Raw genomic sequence first — 18,661 nt, 5'->3', positions numbered from 1 at the left:
ACATACAGCAGTCCCATCCACTCCAAATGACAATATCAGAGCTAGCTCCTCACTTGAAAACGACCAGGTTAAATGTTATAAAGTTTTGTGGCGGGGTTTTGAGATGTAGATGAATGATCATAGGGAATCTGATAACATCAGATTCATTTTCACTTGGGATGTAAACAAGGATTTGAACTCAGATTACAGTTGTGAGAGGCTAGTGGAGAAACTCACTTTTCCACTTAACCCTGCTGATACTTCGAGCTTACCAGAAGCATAATCAGGCATATACAACAGTAAAACCACTTTGTTTTTATTGCACTTCAAGTCCTTATAAAGGACCAATTTCTCCCCACCACCATTTTAAAGAACAATTTGCTCCTGGTCAAAAATTTTGTATGCCAAATTTCACCACAGAATGAAATTTTTACAGCCAAGTTATACATTTTTGGAAAGTGGGTTCTAGGTACTAACATACCCTTAACTATTGCAATGGTAGCAGGTGTCACCATAACAAATGATGTCAAGTTCAATTTAAACATCACAGAACATGCTGAAATACTTTGGAAAGTGCCACGGCTCACTAACATTTTATATGAAAGAATAAAATAAATAAAAAATCCCCCACTCCCCTCCTTAACATTTAATTTTTCCCCCCACAAGGCAAAGTAAGGAAAATAGACCCAAATTCTTTGTAATTAACGGGACTGTGGTTTTACAGCCAGACAAGAGCCAAAATGTGAAAAGTTAAGAAATAATTATACAACCTACATTGCACTCTATGAGAACTGAAACAATCTGCAAAATAACTTAAGATACATGAACATTAGGTCAACTATTTTTAATAGATAATTGTATTTATAAGCTTCTTTATCTCATGGATAAGGCATGAAACATAAGACAGGAACATTCTGACAGTTTCAAAACAACTATGTTTGTCTTCAATGTTGTTTTAACAAATATAGAAAGTAAAGTCACAAATCATATTTATGATCTAAGCAACCTTGAATAAAACCCTTGCCAGCTTGCCATTTATTCTTTCTTTTCCTATTACTTCCACTTTTCTGCAAGTCATTATAATTTCTATAACAGCAATGCTGTTTATAGCATATGGATTGGGGGAAAAAATAAGACATGTTCTACCACTATTTTTTTCTCAAATCTACCAAGGCCCTGATTCAGCAAAACACTTTAGCAACTCCTTAATGTTAAAAATGAGAGGAGTCAGTCCCACGGAAGTCCAAGAGTTTAAGTGCTTTACTAAATCAGGACCTAAAACATTTGAACCATTTATTTACACATGGAATATTCTTAATTTACTAGAATAGTTTTCCAATTAAGTTTATTAGGGAACAATTGAACTTAGAACACTCTATCCAATTTCCACACTAAGAAAGTCCCCCAATATTAATTTAGCATTATGAATTGAATTTGGTAGGTGATACTGTTTTGTTAATATCACTTCATGAACAAAAGTTTCACGTTGCATTTCAGTACAATAAAAGGTTCCGCTGCATTATTGTCAACCAGCATAATCCAGCACCATTTGAAACACTCTTACTGAGTTCAATAGGAACTCAGTCACACAAGGCAGCTTTATATAGACTGTGTGAGGTAATCAGCTCAATAGTAAGATCCTACAACGCACAGGTTTCTTACATGCACAGTGACAGACTGACTTGGATGAAAACTAAAACTCTGATGCTAGGGCAAGTTATGTTGTGCTAAAAACATATAAAACATATTTTATAACATGAAATTTTATAAAAGTAGTAGCTCAGTGATTGAAATAGTGTACCTCTAATAAATAATTCAAGTGTACATAATAATCAGAATATCTCAGAACTCCTATGTATCCCAAGGGCTTTCATTTTGTGAGCAGATCTATTCATGATTATTGGCCAGGTTTGTCATATATTTTACAGTAACTCGGGAATATACACACAAAGGGCCAACACCTGGCAATATGCCCAAAAGCCAATGCAGGTGCATGTAACTGGATACCAATGTGAGGTAAGGCTAGTGCAAGAGAAATTCTGCTACCATAGTGTAGAGTGCCAGTTATTGTGGTGGCTAAATACACTCCATTATGGTATTTTTACTGTATCTCTCTACGGGAACTATGTGCTCATGTGTACTAATTTCCATCTTGCACTTGCTGTGGATGGCAGCTTACAGTTCACTCTAAATTATGCCCCTCTTTCCTTAAACCACACATACTAGTCAAGATGTACATCCCATCATGTTATTAGGGTTATTTGCTAGCACACCCATGCCTCCAACTACTTGTACATTCACATCATGCACATACATGTGAAGAGGGATGGTTGTTTACACCTGTAATCATCTCACACTTCATATTTTACCCTGTGCTCACACAGCGTCTCTCATTGAGTTTCAGCCAGTTTCAGCCACTGAAGTTATAGAGTTTCTTTGGGAGTTTTGGATTAAGACCTACAATTTTGATCCATGATCCACTTGGCTGCCAGAAAACTAATAAAGCAATATTGGAGGACCAAGTTGCCAGCGCCTCTTAAACGAGTAATTCTGAGGCTCTTCATCAAGTAGCCGTCTCTTGATATGGACATTATGATCTAGAAAGTACTGTACTATCTGATGGACAACTCTGTTGCCAATTTCCTGCTTCACGTTAAAGACTTAGGGCCTGCTCCAACACAGCACTTAAGCATATGCTTAACTTTAAGCGTACGAACAGTCCTATCGAAAAAAAATGCTTCAGTTAAGCTTAAGACTGAGACATGTGCGTCAGTGTTTTGGGTTTAAATTGCAGGAAGAATTTCCATTCATACTGCACTATATAAACATCAACCCACTAGCAAGTTTATGCATTTGATTTAAAAACATTTTCTGATAGCCAACCTTTAAAGAAGCTTCAAAGCAGAGTATAACATTTTTCTTCCTTTGAAGGAAACTACTTTTAGCTAGCAATCCACGAATGAAGAGTGACAATCCACTTTAAAGAATGAGTGGTAATTTTTCTGCCAATCATAGCTGCTATAATGAAACCAAGAATTCATTCCGTTTCAATAAATTAGATGATATTCTTCTGAAATATCTCTATGCTCAGATGAGGGTTTTTTCTTAGCTTTTCCTTCATTCATATTTTTTTTCCAATGTGCTGTAATTCATGCCATCAGAATGCTCTAGACAATGCGAACGTCAATATGACTTATACATGTATTAAATCAACTGTGTTTTGCAGTTTATTTTAACATTATTTATGTGGGAAACTATTATGATTTATATCACTGTCTTTCCCAGAGCATCTACAAAAAGAAACTGACACTTTATACTGTTATGTTTTTTAAAAAAACTATCCCAAATAAACATTTTAAATGGCAAACAAAAAGAATAAACTTGGCAAAATATTTTGTATTTTAGACACTGTGGGCCTCAAGTCAATGAAGTTAACCCAGTGTAAATTCAGAGTGAGAGGAAATCAGACCCAGTCCGTGAGAAAATATTATATTGTTTCACTTTAATATCTATTGGGGTGAAATAGTCCTTGGTGTTTTATACTATGATCTCTGACAATGGGCAGTACGTGGAAACTTCAGAGAAATATAAAAAGCCTACATAAGGCATGTAACCAATTATGTAATATTGCGTTTCTGTGGGGAAATTCATTCCTAACTCCCTCAGGAGATCCGCTTATGCCCCGAAACATGAGATTTAATTGTCCATATCATTGTCTTACCTTGCATAGTTAAAAACATTGCATGTCTTCACAAAGAGTGTTGCATTTAATTTTCAATTAAAATTGACTAGGCTTGGTTTATGAAGCAAAAAATATGTACGGCAGCTATGATTTTACATTTCACTGGCCCACTTTCTTTGAGACAGTGGGTGTCATTAAAAAGCAATATTTATGGCACTGAAATATTTACTTTATCAAGGTATTTGCAATATTTTTATATGGAGAATAAATAATAAAGTAATTATAAAACTAAAGCCAAATGACAGGCTATTTTTTTAAATCACTCTGCACTTTAACTTTTTCTGGCCATTATCATTTAGATTATTATTACTTTTTGAGCAATGAACAGGGTTTCCCCTCTTCCCCACGAGACTTGATTAGAATTGAATGATGCTATATGGAGAAGAAAATCACTTAATCACCCATTAAATTACTTTACTAAATGAGGATCTAGCTCCCGGATTGGGGGTATATCAGAAATTAAATTGATACTACATTTAATTTTAAGAAACGTTAGACCTTTTGTGGCTTAAATGGAATATGGGATTGAAATCAATGGAAGATTCACGTGTTGAAAGTATGCAGAATCATACTTGTGTGACTATCCTGGAAATAAAGATCTGCCCCATGCACCCTGAAACATGGCTCTGGGTATTGCATATGGAGACTCTTGCACATTTGCCAGTTCAGTATGTGTAGAAATATCACAAGAACTATTTTTCTTATGAGATTTCTTTCATTTTCCATTGAAATTTTGCAAGCCTAACTTGCAGGATTTCTGATCAAATAAAGACTCTGCCAAATTCCTAGTCAACTGTCCACAGTCACTAGTCCATTTTCAGTGGGGTATCAGGAAGATGAGGGAGCAGCGAGCATTGTGTGACTCACCTCAGGGGCAGTGATAGAAGAATGTGTGAAGGGAAATACTTACGGGACAAGAAACAGGGTTAGTGTATAAAGGAGAGCAAGACACAAGGAAAGATAAGAGTGTTTTCCTTGAAGCTGTCAGGAGAGAGCTGCTTGTTAGATATGCACTCTAAGAAGCCTCTAGAGTCCCTCCTCTCTAGAGATTCAGACTCAGTGATATCCATACAGTAAACTGAGATTCAGAAAAACAAAGTGAATTGTATTACTGTTTATATGCACAGTACTCTGTTCACCCAGTGTGTAGGAAATAAGAGAGATTATCAGCAAAACATTTTAATTATCAGAATCCATATATTGAATGTCTCAGCTGATTAAAAAGAACAGAATTTATTTACACATTAGTCTGTGTTAGACAGATCCATCAATAAGCAAAGAGTAGTATTTTATCTGCTTTAATTCATACTGGACCTGTCCATGGAGAGAACCATTACATTATTTTATTAATATAGGTTCAAAGGAGAGCTCTGGACTGGAACTGATTCCATCACCTAAAGAGTTTCTTTATTGTTAAGACAATGATTACACTGTTTATGGCCAAATTTAGGCTGCTAGGTAAGAGATTGAAGTCCAGGACTCCATGATAGCAATCACTGAAATGCTTCCAGTTCCATGTGCAGGGTCAGTTAGACAGGCAGAATTGCAGGGTCTCAAATGCATGGATGAGATGATGGTGTTCAGAAGAGGATTGAGGTTTTTTAGGAACTGGGAACCTTTTGGGAAAGGAGGAAGGATGGGCTCCACCTAAACAAAACAGCACCAGCAAAGCTGTTGGAAAAGCTAATGGAATGTTGGGAACCATTAGGAAAGAGACAGGAAACAAAACAGGAAATATCATAGCACCCTATATAAATCCATGGTATGCTCACACCTTAAATACTGCATGCAGTTCTGGCTGCCCTATCTAAAACTGATATATTAGAACTGGAAAAGGTACAAAGAAAGTCAACCAAAATGATTAAGGGTATGGAAAGCTTCCATATGAGGAGAGATTAAAAAAAACCTGTGCCTGTTCAGTTTAGAAATGAGATACTGGGGGAGATATGATACAGGTCTGTAAAATCACAAATGGTGTGGAGAACGTGAATAGGGAAGTGTTATTTACCTCTTGAAATGACACAAGAACCAAGGGTCACCCAGTGAAATTAATAGGCAGCAGGGTTTAAAACAAACATAAGGAAGTATTTCTTCACACAACGCACAGTCAACCTGTAAATCCATTGCCAGGGTTCAAAAAAGAATTAGCTAAGTTCATGGAGGATAAGTCCATCAATGACTATTAGCCAAGATGGTCAGGCACACAACTCCATGGACTGGGTGTCCCTAAACCTCTGTCAGCCAGAAGCTGGACAACAGGGGATAGATCACTCAAAATTGTCCTATTCTGTCTGAACCACTGGCACTGGCCACTGTTGGACAACGGGATACTGGGCTAAATGGACCATTGGTCTGACCTAGTATGGCCACTGTTACATTCTTATGTACTGAATTCATCTCTGTTAAGGATATAAAGTATACTAATGCTGTGCTCCCATCATTACATACTGAGGACTTTTCTGTTATAAAGTGCTTCTGCGGATGCTTTGTTCTCAAGAACTATCCACAAAACCTTCTTTGTTATAAATGACACTTTCAATCCAGCACTTACACAATGATGCCACTTTTCTTTTGCTTGGATTTAAGTCTGTCCAAGGTTTTAAAAGACTGTCATGTCACAGATGCCATTAAAGGGAAATGAAAAAGAGCCAGCCAGTCTTTGCTGCCCAGTACTATGGAATCTTCATTTTCAATTGTAGGTACCAAATCACAAGCACTGATGACAGCGCTGCCCAACTGCATGCTCCATTGATGAGCTAAAATACAAGCCAGTTCCCAGTTCCTCCCCAAAAAACACAGCTCCCCAATGTGGCAACGAGCCAGTAGCAAATAATCAGATTACAGGGAGCAAAGATATTACCAGAGGTGTGATAGCGAAAAAAGAAAGAAAAAAAAACCCTCACTCCATTTTTGCTTAACATACATGTATTATATCACCAGATAGTACATGCCAGTTGTGTTAGCATCAACACAGACTCTGCACACATTCCTCAGCCTGTCAGAATGAGAGTCTCTCCTCCGGGTCAGCAGGTAATGATGAGGAAAGAGATCCTGTTATTTTCTGTGCGCTTGCAGACAAAACAAAACTAGTGAAAACTAGGAACTTAGGACAGGATTTGCAGAAAATCCTTGAGGACTTAGAAAGACAAGTTATTTAGGTGCTCCTGCCTGAAGTGTGAACATGTAAAAGTGCATTGTCACAGTGATGGCACTGGATGCCACTTTCAATGACAGCAGCAAAACACAGTATTCTGAAGTAAGAGAAAGGCCATCAGTTCTTTTTTTAGATAAAGCACAGAATGCAGAGATGTTTACCTTAATGTGGGGACACAGAGATTAGAGAGACATCTATCAATCACACTCTCATAGTTCATTTATGTTATGACTTATATTCAGCTCTTTTACAAATGTGTAAGACTAACAGTCAGATGAATGGCTGAGAGTAGCCCCCTAATTTTCATTTCAAATAAGTTAATCATACATCAATTTCCGTTCGCATTCTTCCGCCACTGTAACAGACTTTAATAAATGTGCATATGGGAGCTTGAAGGAAACTAGGTTTAATGATGATTAGCTGACTTGATGCAGAACACAACTGGTTCAGGGCTACACTGATTGCAAAGTCAGGTTCAGCTTCATATCAGCTAACTCAATTCTTCACTATAGCATTCAAACATGCCATTTTGTGGCATAGTCCCACTCTGAGAACAATAGTGACAATAACAGTGTTCAGAGTGGTAGCCGTATTAGTCTCTATCAGCAAAGAGAATGAGGAGTACTTGTGGCACCTTAGAAACTAACACATTTATTTGGGCATAAGCTTTCGTGGGCTAAAACCCACTTCATCCGATGAAGCCCATAAGCCCATGAAAGCTTATGCCCAAATACATTTGTTAGTCTCTAAGGTGCCACAAGTACTCCTTATTCTAATAACAGAGTTGTGCAAGTTTTCAAAATGGGAAATTCAGCACACAACTGCAATGAATTATAAGAGAAGCTGTGCCTTAGCAACCTGTATCCCATGCTGAAAATGTATTCCAATGTGTGACTTCACTGCCATAATTCAGAAGATGCTTCAACCTTCCACCCTTCACTCCACGGTCAGATGGCAATATTAGAGACTAATCAGGTTTGATAATGTGAAGAAAAGTTTCCAGCTGTTATTTTATCATCTCATTTGGTGAACAAATATTTTCCAATCCTGACTAACACTACATCATATTGATTCATGCAATAAACCCAGGTGAAAATTCTGTTCTGTTTTCAGTCTTGAGGGTGATTTCCAATTGTGTAAAATAATATAGTTTTGAATAATTGTTGTCAAACAATTTGTAACTTCCAGTTCAATTACATGTCTGCACATGTGTGTAGCTGTTAAGCAGCCTAACTACAAATATATAAATCAACAATATGGACAATATTTGCAATAGATCCTTCCCAATCAACATCAGACATGAAACCGCCCTACTTCACTTTTTCCATTGGCTGCACTTGGATTAAAATTAGGGCTGTCAAGCAATTAAAAAATTAATTGTGATTAATCATGCTGTTAAACAACAATAGAATACCATTTATTTGAAATATTTTTGGATGTTTACTATATTTTCAAATATATACATTTTAATTACAACACAGAACACAAAGTGTACAGTGCTCACTTTATATTTATTTTTATTACAAATATTTGCACTGTAAAAAACAAAAGAAATCATATTTTTCAATTCACCTCATACCAATACTGTAGTGCAATCTCTTTATCATGAAAGCTGAACTTACAAATGTAGAATTATGTACAAAAAAACCTGCATTAAAAAAGAAAACTATGTAAAACTTTAGAGCCTACAAGGCCACTCAGTCCTACTTCTTGGTGAGCTAATCACTCAGACAAACAAGGTTGCTTACAATTTTCAGGAGATAATGCTGCCTGCTTCTTGTTTACAATTTCACCTGAAAGTGAGAACAGGCGTTTGCACGGCACTGTTGTAGCTGGTGTTGCAAGATATTTACGTACCAGATGCACTGAAGATTCATATGTCCCTTCATGCTTTAACCACTATTCCAGAGGACATGGTTCCATGCTGATGTTGGGTTCTGCTTGATAAGGATTCCAAAGCAGTGCAGACTGATGCATGTTCATTTTCATAATCTGAGTCAGATGTCACCAACAGAAGGTTGATTTTCTTTTTTGGTGGTTTGGGTTCTGTAGTTTCTGCATCAGAGAGTTGCTCTTTTAAAACTTCCAAAAGCATGCTCCACACCTTGTCCCTCTCAGATTTTGGAAGGCATTTCAGATTCTTAAACCGTGGGTTGAGTGCTGTAGCTATTTTTAGAAATCTCACATCGGTACCTTCTTTGCGTTTTGTCAAATCTGCTGTGAAAGTGTTCTTAAAATGAACATGTGCTGGGTCATCATCCGAGACTGCTATAACATGAAATATATGCACAATGCAGGTAAAACAGAGCAGGAGACATATAATTCTCCCCCCAAGGAGTACAGTTACAAATTTAATTGATGCTTTATTTTTTTAACAAGCATCAACAGCATGGAAGCATGTCCTCTGGAATGTTGGCTGAACCATGAAGGGGCATACTAATATTTAGCATATCTGGCATGTAAATACCTTGCAACGCCAGCTACAAAAGTGCCATGCTAATGCCTATTCTCATTTTCAGGTGACATAAATAAGAAGCAAGCAGCAGTATCTCCCATCAATGTAAACAAACTTGTTTGTCTTAGCGATTGGCAGAATAAGAAGTAGGACTGAGTGGACTTGTAGGCTCTAAAGTTTTACACTGTTTTGTTTTTAAGTGCACTTATGTAACCAAAAAAAAATAAAAATCTGAATTTGTAAATTACACTTTCACGATAAAGAGATTGCACTTCAGTACTTGTATGAAGTGAATTGAAAAATACTATTTTTTTAAATTTGTACAGTGCATATATTTGTAATAAAAATAATAATATAACATGAGCACTGTGCGCTTTGTATTCTGTGTTGTGTGTTCTTCATTCATTACATACATTTAATTTGCCATGGGCACTAAATTACACTAGCTCAGCTGTACATGACGCATCAATGAAAACTCTTTCCAGCACTGCTATAAATATTTTTGGTGATTTACACTGACAGTGAAAGGACTTTGGCAGATGATTTTTTACACTTTGATTACACAATTCTAATACCTTTTCAAAGAGCAGTTCAAATTGTTTTTATATTCCTTCATTGGTATCAAAATTGTATTCTATTAGGCAATGGCATCTTACACAGAGGTGCTCGACCAATTTTTACAGAGGGGGCGCTGAAAGTGGAAACCATGTATTTGTTTGTTATTACTATTTCAAGCGAGGGGGATGCTGCTGCATCACCAGCACCCCTAGTTCAAGAACCCCTGATCTTACATTTTTTCCATTTCCCCCTCTATAGTATTAACCCCTAAATTCATCACTATTGTCAATACTTGGGCTGTGTCATTCAGGTCACTCCCAACATTCTCAGTCACAGAGGGAAGTCTAGTATCTATTTAAGAGTTCTGAACTAGTACCCATCACTGTAACATCTGAGCACCTTCCAGATTAATTAGTTTGGCATGGCGATATCCCTAATATATCCCTAATATAGTCTAGTTCTTCTTGTCTTTAGCTCTGCATAGGGTAGGGTTGACTTTGCTTGCTTGCATTTTTATGGTAGTCAGACAGTTGGAGTAATAAACAATCTTTCTGGTTATCATGCAAAAGTTTTATCAAATGAGAAGATCATCATGAGGTGGTCATATAAATTCCCATTCACTAGATTATATTTAAGATAAGATTTTGTCACTGATATTTTTAGTAAAAGTCACGGACAGGTCACAGGCAAAAAACTTTTACTACAAATAAATGTGACAAAATAGGGTTCTGCGGGTCCCCAGACTGCCTGAGGCGGGGCAACTGCACAGGGATTAGGAGCCACCTGCAGCAGCTGGGGGCTGTGGAGTACCCTGCTGCCCATGGGGGCTGGGAACTGTGGAGTGCTCCCGCCTCCCCAGTCAGCCAGGAGCTGCAGGATACTCCCTCTGCCCGCAGCTCCAGGGGCCTGCAGCAGCCAGGAGCTCAGGGGTTCCTCTGGGGCCACAGTGGCTGGGAGCAGTGGGGTGTCCCCACTGCCCATTGGTGCTGGGAGCTCTGGGGTACCGCTGCCCCCACAGCTCCAGAGGCCTGTGGCAGCTGGGAGCTTGGAGGTTCCCCCACCACCAGAAGCTCTGGGGGCCCCCAACGCCCATGGTGGCCAGGAGCTCGGGGTTCCCCACCACTGACGGCTGCTGGGAGCTCAGGGCTTCCCCCTCTTGCGGCAGCCAGGAGCTCGGGGATACCCACCGCCAGAGTCAGCTTGGAACTCTGGGGGTCACCAGAGGTGGCGGGAGACCCTGCAGCTCCCGACCACGGCAGGCTGAAGTCATGGAGGTCACTGGAAGTCACAGATTCTGTGACTTCCACAACCTCCATGACTAAATCATAGCTTTAATTATGCTCTATGTTCAGTCTCAAATTTAAAATAGTAGTGTTTATAATGAATGTATACAAATACATGAATGCACAGATTTATTTCTCATATAAATGATAACTATTATGGAAGTAATATTAAAATCAATGTAATAATTGTCAGGCTTCCCATTTCAAGAACTATAGGAACAGTCATGACATCAGTATTTAGATGGGATGTACTGTAATGCAATTTATGCTAAAGAGAGGTAAAAATAAAATAGGTGATCCAAATGCTGTGCACTATTGTATCATTTATTACAGTAAGTGTTAAATATAGGTAAAGATTGCCCTTTTTACACAGAAAGTAAAGAAAATTTTTCTTGCCTCTTTACACTGTTTTTTATTCTTTTTTAAATGTAGCAGCCTTTTTTATGTGCAAATTTTGAGTTAAACTAGTAAAAATACATTTTGAAATGTGCATTGTCTTCTCCCTCATCCTTCTTCCCATGTTGTAAACTCTTCCTGTCTGTTCTCATCTTAGTTTAAGTCCTAATCTTGCAAACACTTACTCCACTGAGTAATCCCATTGAAATCTGAAATCTGTTAAAGATAAGTGCATCCCAGGAACTAGATAGACATACTGCTTATAGGCTACTGTACAATGAATACACTAAAGGCTGATATGACAGAGGTACTTCACAATTTATAAATTAAATCCATAGAGTCTTACACTGGAAAAAGTACACACACTATTATAAACTAAATCTAAAATCCTTAGAAAGTGTTAGAGTTATATTTACACTAGTCTATTATTATATTCAAACACTTGTAAATGTAGATTTTCGACTTAGACTCCGGATAAAAGTTTCCTATTATTGAATCCTTACATTTTAGAAGCTCCCATATTTACCAGAATTGAACAATGAAGGATATTCTTGCACAGTTGCACTTACAAAGAATTTTTCCTATGAAATTAACTGAAAGCTAAAATCCCTAGATGCCTGATTTTCAAAAGAGCACTGTGCTAGATTTTGAAACAAAACGAACAGACAAACAATCAAACAAAACAAAACAAAACCAACCAACCAAACCCTCAGCTCCCAGTTAGGCCTCTAAATGAAGTGGCCAGATTTTCAAAACTACTTATCAGCCAAACTGCTGAGCTCTTCTGAGAATCTGGCCACTTATTTTGGTGCCTAAATGGGAGCTGAGTTTTTCAAAAAATGGGACATTGATAAGGTGTACTAAGGATTTATAAAAATATGGCCCTGACTTTTTACTGCAATTCAGAGGATCATATTAGCTATGTGTCTCCCACTAAAATCAGTGCGCTCTGCACTACTTTGAAAATTAATAACCAAATGGAAATACACTTATTTTGAAAAGGAGAAAAGACAAAAAGAACATGTGACCACATGAATTTATTATAGTTGGTGGGGGAGGAATACCGCTGCATCAGTAGTCACCACAGCAGTGTGCATTGTGAGAGTGCTGAAAGACAGCTGAGAGTCTCCTGTACAAAATGCCTTTTCTTCCATTTGATGAACCAGTGAGTATTGTATCATGCAGAATATAACAGGAACTACCTACGCAGTATCCAAACATGTTATACTCACACCAAACAAGTAAACTAACTAAATACTCACACTGCATCACAAACAAGTGTAACTGTATGACTCACTATACTCCATCGAGGATAAGTAAATGAACAATGTTTCTTTTTACTTATTAGTTTGTAAGAAAACAAATCACATAGGAAAAATATAAAGACAAGGAAACAATTACCCATTAGACAATTATGAAAAAAGACCTTTCTGCTAAAAGGAAGTTTTTCTGAAAATACTTTGTTTTACACACTTTCTATTCGTTATTTTAAATGTTAACAGGATTTTTCTTTTTGTGAATCAAAAACAAATGTACTATAATGTTTTATTTACAGCATCAGAAAAAAAGGACGTCTTAAATGTATGGCTCCAGCATCCTAAAGGTACTCTTCTTACAGCAGAATTCCATTCTTTAGCAAATATCTCACAAACATACCTTTCAAATGTCCTTCATTTTGTAAGTCACTCGTTTTAGATGCAAAGTCACCTGAGTTAAACACAAATTTAGTGACCCTTCACTTTTATTATTGAAAATTATTTACATCAGTGATGCAAATTCATAGAATGGAAGTTATATAGTGTTATTTACAATAAAAAAACAACTTGCACAGCATGAAGGATTTTTGCATGAATAACATTTTTGTGCCCATCATTTTGAGTCTGTGTCACGCATTGCATCCAATATTTGGCATTGGCAGGCTGAGAAAAATACTCACAAACAGCTGTGCAGCATCAGCCTCATCATCTCATAAGGCAATGTAGCTAAGGGACTATTTGGACCATTCTATTTCCACGTTCATGTAGAATGCCTCCCCAACCCTTTATACTCAGATTCTTTTATGACAAACCATACACATTTATATTGGTATTCAGGATTAAACACTAGCCTTTAAGGCTTCCACAAACCCACTCTACCCCCCACTTGGATCCAGAGAGATACATTTTCCCCTTTAAATTAAAGATGGAATTATCCACACATTCCACACAGTGCCCTGAAATTTAGTGTGTATGTATGAACAGCTTTGTTAAGAATAAGGCAGGATCCTAAGAGGCCATATGAAATCACAGATATCGACTCAGACTTTTCAAGGGATTCACAGAGTGAAGACATGTAATATTAATAATGACCTGTAGGGCAATGATCAAAGAAATAAAGAAGTCCAGGAGACAGAGGGAGAGAACAAAGAGCTATAGCTACTCTATTAATGAAGCCCGGCAGCATAAAGTTAATTGATCAAATGTGTAGCATTATGAAGATATTTTGTCTTTTTATCTGCTTGTAAATTGCCATGAACACTGGTAGACCTCTATTAAAATAAATAAATAAAACATAAAAACATCGTGAAAGTATGAAAAATACCAGTCTTGCCAGTTCTTCTTATCTAATCCCCCAGTCAGTCTCCAATGGTGTTCATCTCTTCTATCGTTAAATTATTTCAAATTATCTTCAGGAAGATAAACAACTTAATGGGCCAGATCCTCAGTTGTGTAAATTGATGTATTTCTGTTGACTTCACTGACACTACCGCGATTAACAGCAGCTAAGGATCAGGCTAAATCAGTCTGTACAAAGTCAGATGTCTTCTATTTCCACTGTTTCAGCAAAAGATGTTTTGTGTTATCAACATGGCACTGATAAAATGACAGGAAGTTAAATGCTACACAAATGCCTGGCTACTGCATGTCACTTACATGCCTTCTTTCAGAGCACCTTGTATCATATTATTTTTCATATGATATATGAACATAAGTAACTCTCACTAATACTAACTATTCTATTCTTAATGGTTTGTTACTCAAAGATTTTCTTAGGATAATGCAGAACGATTTTCAAATAAATAATTAAGTAATGAGCAAATTAAAAGCCAATTAATCCTGCTAGGGGAAAGAACCCCTCCAGATTCTCCAACCAGTATGACCACAATCCAAAACCATGACAAAAACTACAGATCAGAACAGGCTATATAGGCCCTGATCCCACACACACTCTTTTAGCTGAATGGGACTGTTCATGTACATAATATTATACAGCTGCATGTTTCTGAAAGTCAAGGCCATAGAAAAGCCACTTCTTAGCATGAAGAAGGGAACTGAACAGATAACCTTTAAAACACTGAAGCAAAACATATTTTTAATGTCTTCTCAAGCAAGTAATAAAAAGTACTGGACTAAGACTAAGCAGTTTTTACACATACAAGCAGATCTGTAATTACTGTCTCAATCCATGCCAGCGGGTTAGAGAATGAAACTTATTACCTTTTGATTGTTTGGTGGCCTATATGAAATGAGCTGATTGTCTCAACCCTAGACCAGTTGGGCAAAACAAAATTCACCAACATAATTGCACTGTCTGGCACACTTCTTGGTAACCTCAGCAGACAAAATCTCAGGACTGTACAACAATGGGGCAGAGTGGGTAAGATTGCAGTACTACTGCCCGTGTTGTTCCTGTTCTATGGAGAAACAGAGAATTAAATTAAATATGTAAATAAATAAAGTAAATATGTCTTTCAGCAGAAATGATCAGGAGACTGTGCATCACAGCCCTGAATCTTCTGTAGTCATTTACACCAATGGTAAGTGAATGAAAAGAGGTGCATTCCGATTTGGCAGTGTTTTACTCCAATTTGTACTGGTGTAAATGACTATACAAAGCACAGGGCAGCAGTGAATTAGGTCCTAGGCAGTTTAACAATAGCCATAAGCAATGGGAACATTGTTGGAAAGGTTTTAATCTTGTCCTTGTGCATAGTTTTAGCCCAGTCTCTGCTTCCAGTCTTTACTAGAACGCTTTATTTTTGCTAAAAACTGTTCTACTGTGTTAAATATTTAGAAGTTTGCTGATTACCTTTATTGTAAATGTAGATGCATGTCACAGGCTAGTAATAGTTTAGATTTTACACATACCCCTGCATGCAATGAATATTAATAAAGTGTATCTCCTAACAAACGGAGGATTGCCACTTAAGTTAATACCTTGCCATGTTCTGAAGATTTACACCACTAAAGCCTTAGTGATACTTTCATATGTGCATTTCATCTCTTTTCATGCCTCTGTTCCTATCCATTTCCTCCCCATCAATCCTGCTAGCAGGGGTCCAAGTGGTATTGGAAAAAGTGATTAAAAACAGCAAAATAAAATGTCAAAACTCTGACCAAACGCTCTCTTATTATTGCATTAAGTTTGTATCTTGTTCAATTAAATTTATGGTAAGGTTTTAGCTGATATAAATTTAATCTCCAGTCACAGACTTCACCTGCTCTGACTTCTCAGTCTTATTTCCTTGGCACAGAAAGAAAACAAAACAAAAAAACCCACTCTTGGATTTGACTGCAGCTTTCCCCCTCATGCTGCTGTGGAATAAGAAGGCAAGTTTTTCCCTAGGTGGGCCTATGTCTGCATTTGGAACATGGCTCACAGGGCCCAGATATGATTTAAGACAACAGTGACTTACTCCCTCAGGGGAAGCTTATCTAGACTCACTGATAATACCACGGAGAATGACAACACTTTAGAGTAAACATACTGCTTGTCAGTGCAAGTCTGTTAAGAGATGTCTTTTCTCATAGTACTATCTTTGTATCATGATATTCTCAACCAGCTGAACTGACACAAGTAATTGTATTTTTGTTTTAAACTTTGCCTTTGCTGAACAGTATCAAATAGAGTAATTCACTTTTAAGGTGATGATATGCTGAAAATGACTAAAAATGGTACTGTGGAACTGAGGGATGAGACAGGTGCGTTTAGGACTATTGGTTTCATGTGAGTAAAACTGTCTGAATCCGGGGGCTCCCTTTTTATGTCTGATTACTAATTAAGGGAAATAAAGGAAGCTCTAGTGAGGCAAGACTGTCTCCTGTTGGTCTGGTTTTTCTTTTTTGGGGGTGAGCCACACCATGACTCTGAGAGATTTCATGTCAGCATATGGGGAGCTGAAGGCCATACAGTCTTATTGTTCTCTTCAGACAAGGTGTGTGATCCAGTCCCTGCAGTGCTCTAGTCTTAATCACCAGATGGCTTTAGATATGGAAATAGACAGGGCCAGCGCAACCCATTAGGTGACCTAGGCGGTTGCGTAGGGCACTAACATTTGGGGGGTGACAACCGCAGTGGCTGGATCTTTGGCCGCCCCGGTCATCGGCGGTATTTTGGGGGCGGGACCTTCCGCCGCCTCTGTCGGAGGCGGCATTTCGGGGAGGGACCTTCTGCCACCTAGGCAGCCAAAAAAGCTCCCAGAAATGGAACATGGAAAACAGTTATCAGATGTACTAGAGGGATAAAGAGAGCAAGAGATTGCACTGAAGCCACAGGAGAAGGCATATCATAGGCAGTTTTTATAGATACATTGGCTGTAATGGCTGATACCTAAGAATAGTTGACAGGAAGCATATCTAGACAAATCTAGTCATGTCCTTTCTGATCCAAGGGTGCGATTAGTTTTCAGTCTGGGTCATGGTGTACCAGAATATCCTGTGTCTAGAACTTCACCCTGTAGTGAGCATTATATTATTAACCAGGAATTAAGAACTGGATCCTTATGCTAGTCTCTAGAGAAGCATGCCAGGTGTTGGGTATAAATCACTGCTCCTCCATCTTAGACCTCTAATAATTCTGACAATAAAATTGCTTGTATGGCAAGTTATGTTTGCTATTGATTCATCAAATTGGAATATTCCAGGAAGGTGGAGAGAGGGCAGAATGGATTGTAATGTGCCTCCATCCCTGAGCAGATCTCAATAGAATAAAGCCCAAAGGAATTACAAGAATGGCCATAAAATCATACTTTTAATAAATGAACACTGTTTGTGTTTTTCTACTTAAAGTTTTGCTTTTAAATCTCTTAGGCTGTCACAAATGGAGACTGTAAAAAATAAGACTAGAGAAATTGAAAACTGTTACCAAATAGAGCACTACTACTCATAGGGCTTGCCCTGTGTGAATAATTTTTAGGTTTTGGCAAGAAATATGTGAGGGTTTATGTTGTTCCTGGCAACAGATATCTACTTCTCTGCTGCCCCTCAGTTCTACCCTTTACAAAATCCACACTCAACATCCATAATTGATGCTTTTCTAAATACAGCATGTATCCAAAATTCAGTTATTGACTTACAAAGACCTCTTTCCAGAACAATATCAGGAAAATAATGAAATAAATATTCAAATTTTGGTTCTATGGTGTTACCATAAAAAGACAATACTTTGAGTCCAAATTCCTATGATAAGCATAAATCAAACACACAATCTTAAGTTGTGAGACTGTATGAAATTAACATCTTTTGCCAGTGATACAGCTTTCAACATGCAGCATTCTAGCTTCTATTTGATACCGTGTAAATGTGGAAGGAAACTACCACAAACGTTATTTAAGGTAACAGAACCTAGAAAGCACCATCTAAGGGTGTCAATAAGATAAAACTATAAATAAATATAAAGCTACATATTAAAACTTTTATAAATTAAATTTGGGTTTGTATTACTACTATAATTATTGCTTTCACTAACTCTTATTAATTTTATCATTAGTAATTAAACTGAATAGTTCCCTAATTTTACAGCATGCGACTAATTTAAAAACAGTCCACTGTGCAAACAAACACCTAGAAATGAAACCGCAGATTTGCCAAAGTGTTTTAACTTGTAGAAGTAAATCCAGCTGTTACTTTTCAAAATCCAGTTAAGACTGGAGAATACAACCACACAAGCTTTTCTGACACTTAGAAACTTTGACTAAAGCAAAACAACATTTGTGCTTGTACGAGGTGAAATGACATAATTTTCCATCTAGTGTGTACAAGATGCTTAGATCTACAGTAATAGCTAGAATGGAAAGGAAAAGGGGTTGAGAGAAACTCAAGAACTGCTATCCTTTG

At 37.5% G+C, this 18,661-nt stretch overlaps 1 protein-coding gene across 8 annotated transcripts in view; it reads right to left on the bottom strand.

The window, feature by feature from the left end:
* The window catches only part of XRCC4 (X-ray repair cross complementing 4), a 269,282-nt gene that overhangs the window by 35,196 nt on the left and 215,425 nt on the right, over positions 1–18,661 (bottom strand). The gene's annotated exons all lie outside the window — the stretch shown is intronic.

This window comes from Mauremys reevesii, linkage group 6, assembly GCF_016161935.1.
Source record: "Mauremys reevesii isolate NIE-2019 linkage group 6, ASM1616193v1, whole genome shotgun sequence".
Classification (NCBI taxonomy): Eukaryota; Metazoa; Chordata; order Testudines; family Geoemydidae; genus Mauremys; species Mauremys reevesii.
This window is presented reverse-complemented; position numbering and strand designations above follow the sequence as displayed.